The sequence below is a fragment of the Oncorhynchus mykiss genome, chromosome 4 (genome assembly GCF_057628025.1).
Source record: "Oncorhynchus mykiss isolate SJ-2025 chromosome 4, ASM5762802v1, whole genome shotgun sequence".
NCBI lineage: Eukaryota > Metazoa > Chordata > Actinopteri > Salmoniformes > Salmonidae > Oncorhynchus > Oncorhynchus mykiss.
In genome coordinates this window covers 18,419,614-18,432,822 of record NC_143025.1, presented here as the reverse complement: position 1 = coordinate 18,432,822, position 13,209 = coordinate 18,419,614, and the positions used below count along the sequence as shown (strand labels likewise).

General features: G+C 43.2%; 1 protein-coding gene and 1 pseudogene across 14 annotated transcripts in view; one reads left to right on the top strand and one right to left on the bottom strand.

Annotated features, from left to right (window-relative positions):
* Positions 1-13,209, top strand: part of LOC110521425 (CUGBP Elav-like family member 5) — a 358,349-nt gene that overhangs the window by 244,503 nt on the left and 100,637 nt on the right. The gene's annotated exons all lie outside the window — the stretch shown is intronic.
* Positions 4,664-13,209, bottom strand: part of LOC149983930 (uncharacterized) — a 43,500-nt pseudogene continuing 34,954 nt past the window's right edge.

The window sequence follows — 13,209 nt, the reverse complement described above, 5'->3', positions numbered from 1 at the left end:
AGTGCAGCAATATCAACAAGTAATCTAACAATTCCACAACAACTACCTAATACACAAAAATCTAAGTAAGGGGATGGAATAAGAATATGTACATATAAATATATGGATGAGCAATGACTGAGCGGCATAGGCAAGATCCAATAGACGGTATGAGTAATGCAAGATATGTCAACATCATTATTAAAGTGGCATTAATAAAGTGACTAGTGATCCATTTGTAAGAGTGGCCAATGATTTCAAGTCTGCATGTAGGCAGCAGCCTCTCTGTGTTAGTGATGGCTGTTTATCAGTCTGATGTCCTTGAGATAGAAGCTGTTTTTCAGTCTCTCGGTCCCAGCTTTGATGCATCTGTACTGACCTCGCCTTCTGGATCATAGCGGGGTGAACAGGCAGTGGCTCGGGTGGTTGTTGTCATTGATGATCTTTTTGGACTTCCTGTGACATCGGGTGCTGTAGGTGTCCTGGAGGGCAGGTAGTTTGCCCCAGGTGAGGCGTTGTGCAGACCGCACCACCCTCCGGAGAGCCCAGTGGTGGTGGGCCTTGCAGTTGCCTAACCAGGCGGTGATACAGCCCGACAGGATGCTCTCAATTGTGCATCTGTAAAAGTTAGTGAGGGTTTTAGGTGACAACCCACATTTTTTCAGCTTCCTGAGGTTGAAGAGGCGTTGTTTGCGCCTTCTTCACCACACTGTCTGTGTGGGTAGACCATTGCGGTTTGTCTGTGATGTCCACGCAGAGGAACTTAAACCTTTCCACCTTCTCCACTGCTGTCCTGTCAATGTGGATAGGAGGGGGTGCTCCTTCTGCTGTTTTCAGAAGTCCACGATCATCTCCTTTGTTTTGTTGACCTTGAGTGAGAGGTTGTTTTCCTGACACCACAGTCCGAGTGCCCTCACCTCCTCCCTATGGACTGTCTCATTGTTGTTGGTGAGCAAGCCTACTACTATTGTGTCGTCTGCAAACTTGATGATTGAGTTAGAGTTGTGCATGGCCAAACAGTCATTGGTGAACAGGGAGTACAGGAGGGGTCTGAGTACGCACTCTTGTGGAGCCCCTGTGTTGAGGATCAGTGAAGTGGAGATGTTGTTTGTTACCTTCGCCATCTGAGGGCGGCCCATCAGGAAGTCCAGGATGCAATCACACAGGTCGGGGTTGATGAGATGTATGCAAATTGCAGTGGGTCTAGGGTGACAGGTAAGGTGGAGGTGGTATGAACCTTGGCTAGTCTCTCAAAGCAGTGCTACGGGGTGATAGTCATTCAGTTCAGTTACCTTTGCCTTCTTGGGTACAGGAACAATGGTGGCCATCTTGAAGCATGTGGGGAAAGCAAACTGTAATAGGGAGAGATTAAATATGTCCATAAACACACCAGCCAGCTGGTCTGCGCATGCTCTGAGGACGCAGCTAGGGATGCCGTCTGGGCCGGCAGCCTTGCAAGTTTTAACACGTTTAAATGTCTTACTCACATAGAAGGAGAGCCCACAGTCCTTGATAGCGGACCGCATTGGTGGCACTGTGTTATCCTCAAAGCGGGTAAAGAAGGTGTTTAGTTTGTCTGGGAGCAAGACGTCAGTGTCAGTGACGTGAATTATTTTTCTTTTTGTATTCTGTAATTGTCTGTAGACCCTGCCACATACGTCTCGTGTCTGAGCCATTGAATTGTGACTCCCCTTTGTCTCTATACTGACATTTGGCTAGTTTGATTGCTTTGTGGAGGAATAACTACACTGTTTGTATTCAGCCATATGCCTGGTCTTCTTTCCAAAGTTAAATGCAGTGGTTCGCACTTTCAGTTTTGCACGAATGCCACCATCTATCCATGGTTTCTGGTTAGGTTAGGTTTTAATAGTTACAGTGGCTTCAACATCTCCTATGCATTTCCTTATAAACTTACTCACCGAATCAGCATGTAAATCTATATTATTCTCTGAGGCTACCCGGAACATGTCCCAGTCCACCTTGAAGCATGGATTCCGATTGGTCAGACCAGCGTTGAATGGTCCTTGTCATGGGTACATCCTGTTTGAGTTTCTACCTATAGGAGGTGAGAAGCAAAATGGAGTCGTGGTCAGATTTGTCGAACGAAGGGCGGGGGAGGGCCTTGTCTGCATTGCGGAAGTTAGAGTAGCAGTGATCCGGTGTTTTGCCAGCCCGGGTACTACAATCAATATGCTGATAGGTAGCCTTGTTCTCAAATTGGCTTTGTTAAAGTTCCCAGCCTCAGGATATAAGGTTTTGGTTTGCTTAGAATCCAGTGGAGTTCCTTGAAGGCCGTCACGGTATCGGTTTGAGGGGGGATATACACGGATGTGACAATAACCCAAGAGAATTCTCTTTGGAGATAATACGGTCGGCATTTGATTGTGAGGAATTCTAGGTCAGGTGAACAGAAGGACTTGAGTTCCTGTATGTTGTTACAATTACACCATGAGTTGTTAATCATGAAACATACACCCCTGCACTTCTTCTTCCAATAGAGATGTTTATTCATGTCTGTGCGACGCACTCGGAAGCGGTGGTTGGTGTGCGTCTAATAGCAAGGCTGCTCCGTCTAATAGCAAGATGGTGCCGACAGAGAGGGTCGCCTCGCTTCTAGTCCTGAGGAAACTATGCAGTATTTTGGCCAACACACAACACCCCGTAATGTAAAAGTGGAATTATGTTTTTAGAAATGTTTACAAATGAATGTCTGAAGAAACCGCTCAGGGATTTCACCATGAGGCCAGTGCTGACTTTAAAACAGTTACAGAGTTTAATGGCTGTGGTAGGAGAAAACTGAGGATGGATCAACATTGTAGCTACTCCACAATACTAACAGAATTGACAGAGTGAAAAGAAGGAAGCCTGTACAGAATAAAAAATATTCCAACACATGCATTCTGTTTGCAACAAGGCACTAAAGTAATACTGCAAAAATATGTGGCAAAGTAATTAAATGTTGTGCTGAATACAAAGTGTTATGTTTGGGGAAAATCCAATACAACACATTACTGAGTACCACTCTCCACATTTTCAAGTATGGTGGTCATGCATCATGTTATGGGTGTGCTTGCAATTATTTAGGATTGGAGAGATATTTCAGGATTAAGAGTAACCGGAATAGAACTAAGCACAGGCAAAATCCTTGAGGAAAACCTGGTTCAGTCTGCTTTTCATCAGACGCTAGGAGATAAATTCACCTTTCAGCAGGACAATAACCTAAAACACAAGGCCAAATCTACACTGGAGTTGTTTACCAAGAAGACAGTGAATGTTTGAGTGGCCGAGTTACAGTTTTGACTTAGATCTGCTTGAAAATCTATGCAAGACTTGAAAATGGTTGTCGAGCAGTAATCAACAACCAAGTTGACAGACCTTGAAGAATTTTGAAAATAATAATGGGCAAATATTGTACAATGCAGGTGTGCAAAGCTCTTAAAGACTTACCCAGAAAGACTCAAAGGTGAACATGTATTGACTCAGGGGTGTGAATACTTAAGTAAATGAGATATTTCTGTATGTCATTTTCAATAAATGTACAAACATTTCCAAAAACATGTTTTCCCTATGTTATGATGAGGTATTGTGTGTAGATGGGTGAGAAGAAAAATCTATTTAATCAATTTTGAATTCAGGCTGTATGTCAAGGGGTATGAACATTTTCTGAAGGCACTGCATATACAGTATGGGTCTATTGGGATACTATATATGGGTCGTATTGGGATACTATATATGGGTTGTATTGGGATACTATATATGGGCGGTATTGGGTTCAAGTATATAATATAAAAATGGAGACAAAATTCAAGAAAGCATGCTATTATGCCAAGAGTCTATTGCATTGTCTATTGCATCTATTGCAAGTTACACCAAAAAAAGGTTTCTAATTAAAAAGCAATCAAATTGTGCTGAATTCGTGTTGCTGACCAGAAAGGTGTCGACTTGTATGCATATTTTGACTGCTCAGATTGTTGACAATGCATCATAAAACAATGTTATACACTTGGGTATGTACTGAGTAATTCAAGCTGACCACCTCTTACCATAAAGCATATAGGTTGTATCTGTAGTGGCTTGTTTATCTAAAGTGTATCTCTAAACGGTGTGAAAGTGCTGCAAGTCTGCAACAAATTACCTCATTTAAAGTGTGTATGCTGTACATCGTTGATCGAAGCCTCACTGGAGGCACTCTTCTTATCAGGACAGCACGACGATGTGGCTGGAATGATTAGTTAGTCTAACAAGGAGTATTCACTCTGTCTGCTTGGGCATTTCCCCGTTTTTCCTCGTAGTCTAGACGAATAGTCTAAAGGGTGAGCCTGAACAGGGGCTATGTGTCAGTGAATGGGAGGGAGCAAAACAAGAGCTCTAAAATTATTTTGTCATTTAAAACTAAATTGGGTTGGAAGGAATCAAAAAATACTTATTTTTTTCTCTGTCAAACCTAAGGAGAGAAAGTGGTGTTTGTCTCTGTTTGTTTGTCCTTGTCCTGTATACAGCTTCTATCTCTGAGAGGACCTTCCAGCAGGCACTCCCTGGTGTGCCTATTAGAGATGTCTGGCATTCTGAGAGACTAAATTGGCTGGATGGGTTTTCACTGGGCTTAGCCACCATGCTGGCACGACATGTCTGCTCTACTTCTACTGCACCTGCTGCTGCCACTGGGAAGGACCATAGCCAGCTCTCACAGCTCTAGCTCTAGCCCTGGCTCTAGCTCTAGCCCTAGCTCTAGCTCTAGCCCTGGCTCCAGCTCTAGCCCTGGCTCTAGCCCTGGCTCCAGCTCTAGCCCTAGCTCTAGCCCTGGCTCCAGCTCTAGCCCTGGCTCCAGCTCTAGCCTTGGCTCTAGCTCTAGCCCTGGCTCTAGCTCTAGCCCTGGCTCCAGCCTCCCTTCAAAGGCCAGAGAAAAGCTGTTGATGGCAGCAGCTGCATTCCCGTGGGAGCTGGGGAATTCAGGAGGACTGGTCATTAGTGGGAGCCACTGTGCTGTGTGCTGGAGAGAGACAGTGTCAGGCGGAGACAGCTGTGAGACCTCCATCACCCAACAGCCTTACTGCACGGCCTGGATTCTACCTCTACCTCTCATACAGGATAGTGGACAGACAAGATAAATGCATGGTCCCATGTGGTCTTGGAAACACAGTTGGGCTGCTTCCTGAAAGAAAAAAGTGCTTTACACTTTTCACCTATGCTGGTGTTTGGAGGATATATTGGGATGGTTTGCTAACAACACCTGTGCCAATATAACCTCGAAACACTGGCTTCTCAGACATGATCATTTAAACTAAGGCTCATGCATCCCTTTGGTGAAAAGTGTTGGTTTTATACAACGGTTACCAACATATAAAAAATCTGAACAAGGCAGTTAACCCACTGTTCCTAGGCCATCATTGAAAATAAGAATTTGTTCTTAACTGACGTGCCTAGTTAAATAAAGGTTAAAAAAAAATATATATATTCAAATAATGATTGACATATTTTGATGAATTTATTCATACTATTTCATCCTTCCACAAGATATAGTCCCGACACAAATCTAAGGTTGCAACCCAAGCCGGCTGGTCGTTCGTTCAATCGGTTCTGTTGCCAGAGACGCTACCCAGTCGTTCAGTGTTTTTGTTCTGTATCTATGGAATCGACCCAGTCGTTCAGTCTTTTGTTCTGTATCTATGGAATCGACCCAGTCATCCATTCTGAATGTCCCATTGCCATATTGGCTGGCAACCTTCTCACCCCTTGCTTGCTACAGTCACGTCAAACGGTGCAGGTAGAATAATAGCGAAGTAGCTGCATTTGCATTTGTTTAAACTGTTTTCTAGTGACATTTATTTGGATACATCCATAACAATGAGCTAATGATGCATGATTTTGCCTGGCATAGAAAATGTGCTCTCTCATCTGGAAACTGTTGTTCAGAGTAGCTAGCCAACAACACAGCTAACACACTCACTTCAAACTGAAGCTGGAAAGACAGCAAACTAGCTCAATTTTGTTTCGTTTTACCTGTTTTCTTTTGACATTTCTTTGTAAATATCCATCAAAATCTGATTCATGATTTCGACAGGCTGAGAAAAGCTGCCTGCCTGTCTGTCTCGTCCCGACTCCCGATATGTTCATTACTACGGGACAGTTGGAGATCGAAATTCAATATTGAAACAATGTTGCAAATGTCGGAGAGATGCTAGTCTAAAAGAAATGGGAGATAATGTCTAGATGCTTTTTATAGTGGAGATCAGATTTATAAATAGCCTGGCTGGGCTGATGAGACTGTGGATTCGCAGTGAGATGGAACAGAGTAAATAGTCATTTCAAAGTCATAGCTTCAGCCGGTGGTAGCTTGTGGAATAGACACCGGCTTGAATGCGGTTTTAACTAATCAGCATCCAGGATTTGAATGGATGCAGCTCGATTTTGGAAAAACTGTATTTCCCTAGTAAAAGTCTGGAGTATCCAACTTTCGAATTCAGGTCTTGCTCTGGTATTTAAATTAGAGCAGCAATTGATCTTGTAGCCACTAAATTAAAGAAAATGTAAAGACAGCGTGAGAAAGACAAAAACATCAGAGAACCTCATTTTAAAACACCTTAATCATCTCTCTGCATTAGACTGCATTTCAAACAATATGTCCCCAGCTATCGGCTGACCGACCACTCTCTCCCAGTAGTATCTGGCTAACACAGAAAATGACTCAACATTGGCATTTGCTTTGTTTCCACTCCACGCTAGTTATCATCCTATCACATCAGTGCGATAACATCTGACATATCAGGAGTTGACATTTGGTGCGTGCTGGAACATTATAGGTCTCTGTCGAGTTGAATGGAGCTCGTGCCCACTCCTTTATGATCTAGGAACATCTGGAGATGCTGCTGCTGCCACACCATGCAGAGAGTTCTAAGAGGGAGATGAGGACTGTGTGTGTGTCTGCATGCTTGTGTGAGTGTGTGCAGTCATCACATGCAGCCCCAGCTACTGGAGTGGGATTCATCCACCACACACACCGGAAGTGATGCGCTATGCCACCAATGCAGTATGCCTTCTTCGTGCACTTTTTTCCCTCCTTGCTTTGCATGCATTGTTAAATAGGACTGATGGAAGCACTCTGGCCGTTAGTCACTGGCTAATTTGTGTGCTTTTACAGTAGAAGTACAAAGATGTCAAGCAGGATCTGTGCTCTTACCTTGTCTTCTCCTGAGACCATTAATCCTTAGGCTGGGGTCGTCTCTGCACAGCCTCACCTGGCTCCCAGCACTGCCAGAAAAACTGCTGTTTGGGCCTTTTTTTCTAAATGTATTCTCTGTTCCAGTCAGCTCTCATCACTGCAGAAATGTGATTGTAATGGAAGAGCAGAAGACATCAGCACACTTCCTTTAAGGGGGAGCAGGGAGGGGTGAGCATCTAAACCAGACAGGAAGAAGAAGAAAGGAATAGAAGTAGAGATTCATCACAGCGACCTTCAAAGAACATCTCTTTTTTCCATGAATGGTATACCTTGTAAATATATCATCTCCAGTTACTGCACGGGCCTTTACTTAAATTATCATTCTGTGAAAGAAAAATGTCTGGACAAAGTTTGAGAAAATAAATATTTGATCCTTTAACAGATTATCAGAACAGGCAAAATGGTACACATATTTGAAAGGTTTACTTTGATAGGAAAACAACAGCTCTCTGCCAAAAATCCCACTGCAAACTTTCAATTTCTTCTAAATCTGTTCTCTACATTTGTTAATTTGAATTCCTAGTCCATGCATTCAATTATTATTAATACTTAACGAGACTAGCAATTATAAGACAACTCTTATGCAGCTGCGATGGATAACGAATACGACCTTGTGAATTAAAAGGTACATGTGATGCATCTAATTAGGATTCCAGATCAAACAATTACATTGCTTTTGAAAAATAATGTAGATTCCTTCACATTTGAGAGATGTTAATGCTGTTAATCACCATGACAGTGCCACGTGTAATGTAAGATGCAACGGTACTGTAGGCTTGCCTGGCTACCCATCCACATCACTGCGGCCAACTGACATTTATTTTGTAACAATCAATAGAACAGTGGAATTAAATTCAGGGTGAGTCATTAGGCAAACAGTAGGCCTACTGCATACAGCTCCTTGACAACATACGCTGTGATAACATCATCATATTAAAACAACAATCAATGCAAGGGTAAAGGAACCCAGTCTGTAACAACAGTAAGTCTCTAGTTCTAGGTGCAGTTACATGGAGAGCTCAGTGTAGAAAGGCAATTTAAGAGCAACCTTAGTCACTCTCAGCATGTAACCAGAGGAACACACACACACACACACACACACACACACACACACACACACACACACACACACACACACACACACCTTCATGGGAGAGTTGAGGGGGAGGTGGGTGGAGGTGGACTGCTGTAGATTACCTTTGCAATTTCAGGAGAGTATGCGACTGATAATGATCTGGGATGTTCTCGGGGAAAGGTCAGCTGAAATTGCAATAAGCCTAATTAGTAGCTTATCAATAATGTATCCTGCAGGTTCAGTGGATGTGGAGAATGAATACCAGGCAGGGAGAAGCACAGCACAGAGTACACAGAGCACACATACCTCCTCTCCTGACATTTATCAACATAGAAACAGCTATGCCACACAGGGGAGCAGAGCTGAGCAGCAACCCAGGCAGTAGCATTAGTATGCTGATCCTCTCTAATAAACTGCATCCCAAATGGCACTCTATAGTCCCTGGTCAAAAGTAATACACTTCATAGGCAATAAGGTGCCATTTGGGACACAGGCTAAAGCAGTATGGCGTGACTAGCTGGAGAAACTTCAAGACCCTGGAATTTAGCACCGAATCAATTACCATCGATCACATCGTCAAACTTAGAGGCCATATGAGGGAAATATGTGTTAAGCTCTAGACATGCAATATATCATATATCCTTCTGTACTGACATATGACAATTGTAGTTATTTGTCAATTATGCTGACATATACAGTACTACTGTGGCTTTTCCACACAGGTAGACAATGCTATGTCTGTAGTATTGTATTCTTGTGGGGGCGATAGCATTGATTGAAGCTCAATGTTAAATTCAAATCTCCCTACCATTATATCTAAGCCAATATGACACCAATGTCGAAGGAAATGTGCAAATCAACTTGATTGGAGGTACACAACACCCTCCCCACCTCTCAGAGTATTTTCTGTGGCTACCTAGCTCAAATTCTAGACGGCAGATTAAAACGAGACTATAGCGTCCCCATAAAGTATGAATTAGGCTCTTTGAGAAGGTTTGAATCCTAAGCAACCTGCCTACACATAGTTTGAAGTACAGTACCAACATAGCTACTGTGTGCTGGAGAACCTTGATAGAGCATGGGTGGAATAGGCATTGGTGGAATAGACCAATGCCTACTTCTCACTTTTAAAAGTAGTTAATGTACTATGCAGTAGTACTATAAATTCTATAGGGTGTCATTTCACAGGCATCCCTTGCATCTTCTGACATCATGTCCTGAGATATTTGTTACGTACTGTACATATGGTTAAATATTCACTATTTCAATTGTTTACATGGATGTCTCCTAAGCCTTTAATAAAAAAAGGGTTAATTATTTACAGAATATCATGTGTTATGTGATTTGTATATGTTCTAATCTATCTTTAGATACCGGTACACATCATTTGTGAGAGGGATGTAAGATGGGACATGCTTTTCTTATAGAATGGGCCACTGTTCATTACAAAGAGGTTTCTATTTTTCATGGTTCAACAAAGACAGCAAATTTCACGTCAGAGCCAAGTCAACCTCATCCCACAGAATGACATAGACAAATTTGCTTAACAAGTCACATAATATTGCACACAGAGTGGACATACTCTGGACATACTGTGTGCAATAATTAAGCAATAAGGCACGCGAGGCAGTGCTGACGCTATCACGTCGGGCCAGACAACGCCATTTACCTAAGACTGTATTCCTAATACAGCACTGCCTCGCGTTCCTTATTTCTGTCATAAAACTGATAGCAACATATTAAAACGATGAATTACATATTTTAATTGAAACATTATTTTGATAATTAAATAAATACAATTTCATTCTTCCACCAAAAGATATAGTCCGGACAAAAATCAGCTTGTTAGTTATTTTGGTCATGTTGCTACAGACGAGACCCAGTCGTTAATTTTTTTTGCATAGTTGCTATGCAAAAATGACTGGTCGTCTGTTCTGAACAAAATGGCTGCTATGCAAGCGGGATAACGTTCTTGTCACTTGCTAGCTAGCTAGCCAACTTAAGCTAACTAAGTTACGTTAAACATTGAACCTGGAATGACAATACACTAGCTGCATTTTCGTTTGTTAGAGCTTTTTTTCTATTGACATTTACTTGGATCTGTCCATGATAATGATGTTGATGCGTGATTTCGACTAGCTCCGAAAATGATGTCTCGTCTCATCTGGAAACCGTTCATTCTCTATGTATGATACAGAGATTGAAATTCAAAAGTTAAACATTGTTTCCGAGGTCAGACAGCCAGACAACAAGGCTTATATTAACCCCTGCTGTAACAAACTAAATGCTAGGCTGGAAGCAAGGAGAAATTATTTGCGAGTTGAGATAAATACAAGAGATGATTGGGACAGCAACATGAACATGATATTCTTATGGAGATGCAGTGATAATTTTCAGATGGAACTGTTAACAGACATAGAGTGCCTGTGACGACCAATACAGCTCGGCTTGGAATGCTGCTTGTCCAATCAGCATCCAGGATCCAAACAACCAGTTTTATAATATACTGATAACGTACTGTATCATTTTTCTCCTCTAAGTGGTAATGTACTGTATAATGTTTCTCCTCAAAGTGATAATGTACTGTATCATTTTTCTCAATGTGCTTCTCTGAATGATTTCAAACATGAGTGTAAAACTAACTGTAAAATAATAAAGCTCAAGCGGAAACCTGAGCGTGCTTCATAATTCATTTGAAATGTTCCTTGTCCGATACTTTCTCACTAATAAGTACTTCAAGATTGAGACGGATATTTGCAAAAGAAAAAAACCTATCTGCAGAGGTTGAGTGTTCAAGACCAGTCCAGCTTCCAGGGCACATGAAGGGACGGAGGAAGAACCATGAGCAGCATGTGAGATGAGGGGAGAGACAGAGGGGCCCGGGGGACACTAGCATGTCTTCCTGTGGCTGCAGGTTGAAGGTAGGTGGGGTGGCGGGGGGGGGGGGGGGGGGGGTTGGTGTGTGGTATGTTTGATGTAATGATCCCAGGGCTTTGGCCTCAGCCTGTTGATAAGTTGCGACGAGCACGGGAACAGGGAAACATGAGAGTGAGATGAATATGATTGGATTGCCGGCCGACCGCAGCCTTTCCCATCTGTCTCAGAGTCTGCCATCCCATCTCACAGGCGGCGGGAGGTAATTGGGTTCATTGTTCTCACCACAGGATCCCCCAGATTGAAAGCTTCATTATCTGGATAACCATGAATGTAAATGAGGCACACGTATGCAGGCAGGATAATGGGAAAAAATAGATCATTGCTTGCCACAACCCCCACCCTCTTAACACATTTCTCAAGCACTGTCCCCCCCCTCCCCTCGCAGACATACACACATACACATTTACACTCACACACTCCCCCCCTCCCTGTTGTGAGTGTGGGCGTGGGTGTGTGTTGGAGTGTTGTTAAACAGTGTGTCTAGCTGTGTGTGGAGGAAGTTGTACATGTCTTCAGGGAAGATGCCGACTGCTGATGTGTTCTCCTCTGAAGGCTGTCTGGTCGGCGTGTGTTAAGCTTTCATAGCTCTGCCTTCCAGGACACTATGTGACACTGCAGGGCTGAGCTGCTAAACACCATGTGTATGTAAGCATATTCTGCATGTGTAGACAGGTACGCCACTTCATCCTCTCTGTGAGGATGCAGTTAGGAGTCAGCCAGTGGGCTTTCAGGACAACAATATATACTGAGTGTACAAAACATTAGGAACTGTTTTTTCCGTGACATAGACTGACCAGGTGAATCTAGGTGAAAGCTATGATCCCTTGTTGATGTCACCTGTAAAATCCACTTTAATCAGGGTAGATGAAGGGGAGGACACAGGTTAAATTAGGCTTTTTAAGCCTTGAGACAATTGAGACATGGATTGTGTGTGTGTACTATTAAGAGGGTGAAGAACACAACATTTGTAAGCGCTTTTGAATGGGGTAGGTGCCAGGCGCACCGGTTTGAGTGTGTCAAGAACTGCAACGCTGTTGGGTTTTTCATGCTCAACTGTTTCCCCGTGTGTATCAAGAATGGTCCATAACCCAATGGACATCCAGCCAACTTGACACAACTGTGGGAAGCATTGGAGTCAACATGGGCCAGCATCCCTTCGGAATGCTTTCGACACCTTGTAGAGTCCATTCCCTGACGAATTTAGGCTGTTCTGAGAGCAAAAGGGTCCAACTAAATATTAGACAGGTGTTCCTAATGTTTTGTATACTCAGTATGCAACTTGTGCTGCCGTGAATTATTCATGTAGAACCAACGTGTTGGAGTGGCCATGACTGGCCTAGGTAATTAGGTGGGATTTTCGGGGCATTGTGAGAGGGTTGTGGGAGCGTTGTGAGACTCATCCTACTTCCTGACAGTGGGGTCAGTGTTGACGTGGGTCCCGAGCCGCTCCGGCCAGGCAACAGTTAAAAACAAACTGCTTCTGAAAATAAACACGAGTGCACAGCGGAGCAAGCCACTCTCAGATCCTCTGGCAAATCCATCAATTAGCTGCAGATGTGATCTGCATAGGAGATTACCGCAATATAAGCATGTCGGGAAAATGGCCTAATCCGGTCTCTGATGGGCGCTCCGATTTTCAATTTGCTTTCCAACAGGGAGCGCAGATCTGAGACCTGGGAATGGGGGGGAGCACTAATATACTTAGAAGCACCTCATCCCTCAAGATTCACACTCATCACTTTTTAATTTACCAGACAGATTCAGATTTATCAGACAGATTAAAGCTTTACAGATACAAAAGTCAACCCCCTAACGACCAAAGCAAACAAACAAACTCCAACGTGACTAACAAAGGCAAAGGCCAAAGTGTCCAAAGTCAGCAGCAGCGGATGGTGGTTGGTCACTGAGTTAGCGGGAAGCGGTGTGAGCTGTGGTATGACATGCAGGGGCGTAGAGTCTGTTCCTAGCTATGTGTTTGCCTGGGCTGTAGAGTCCCCGT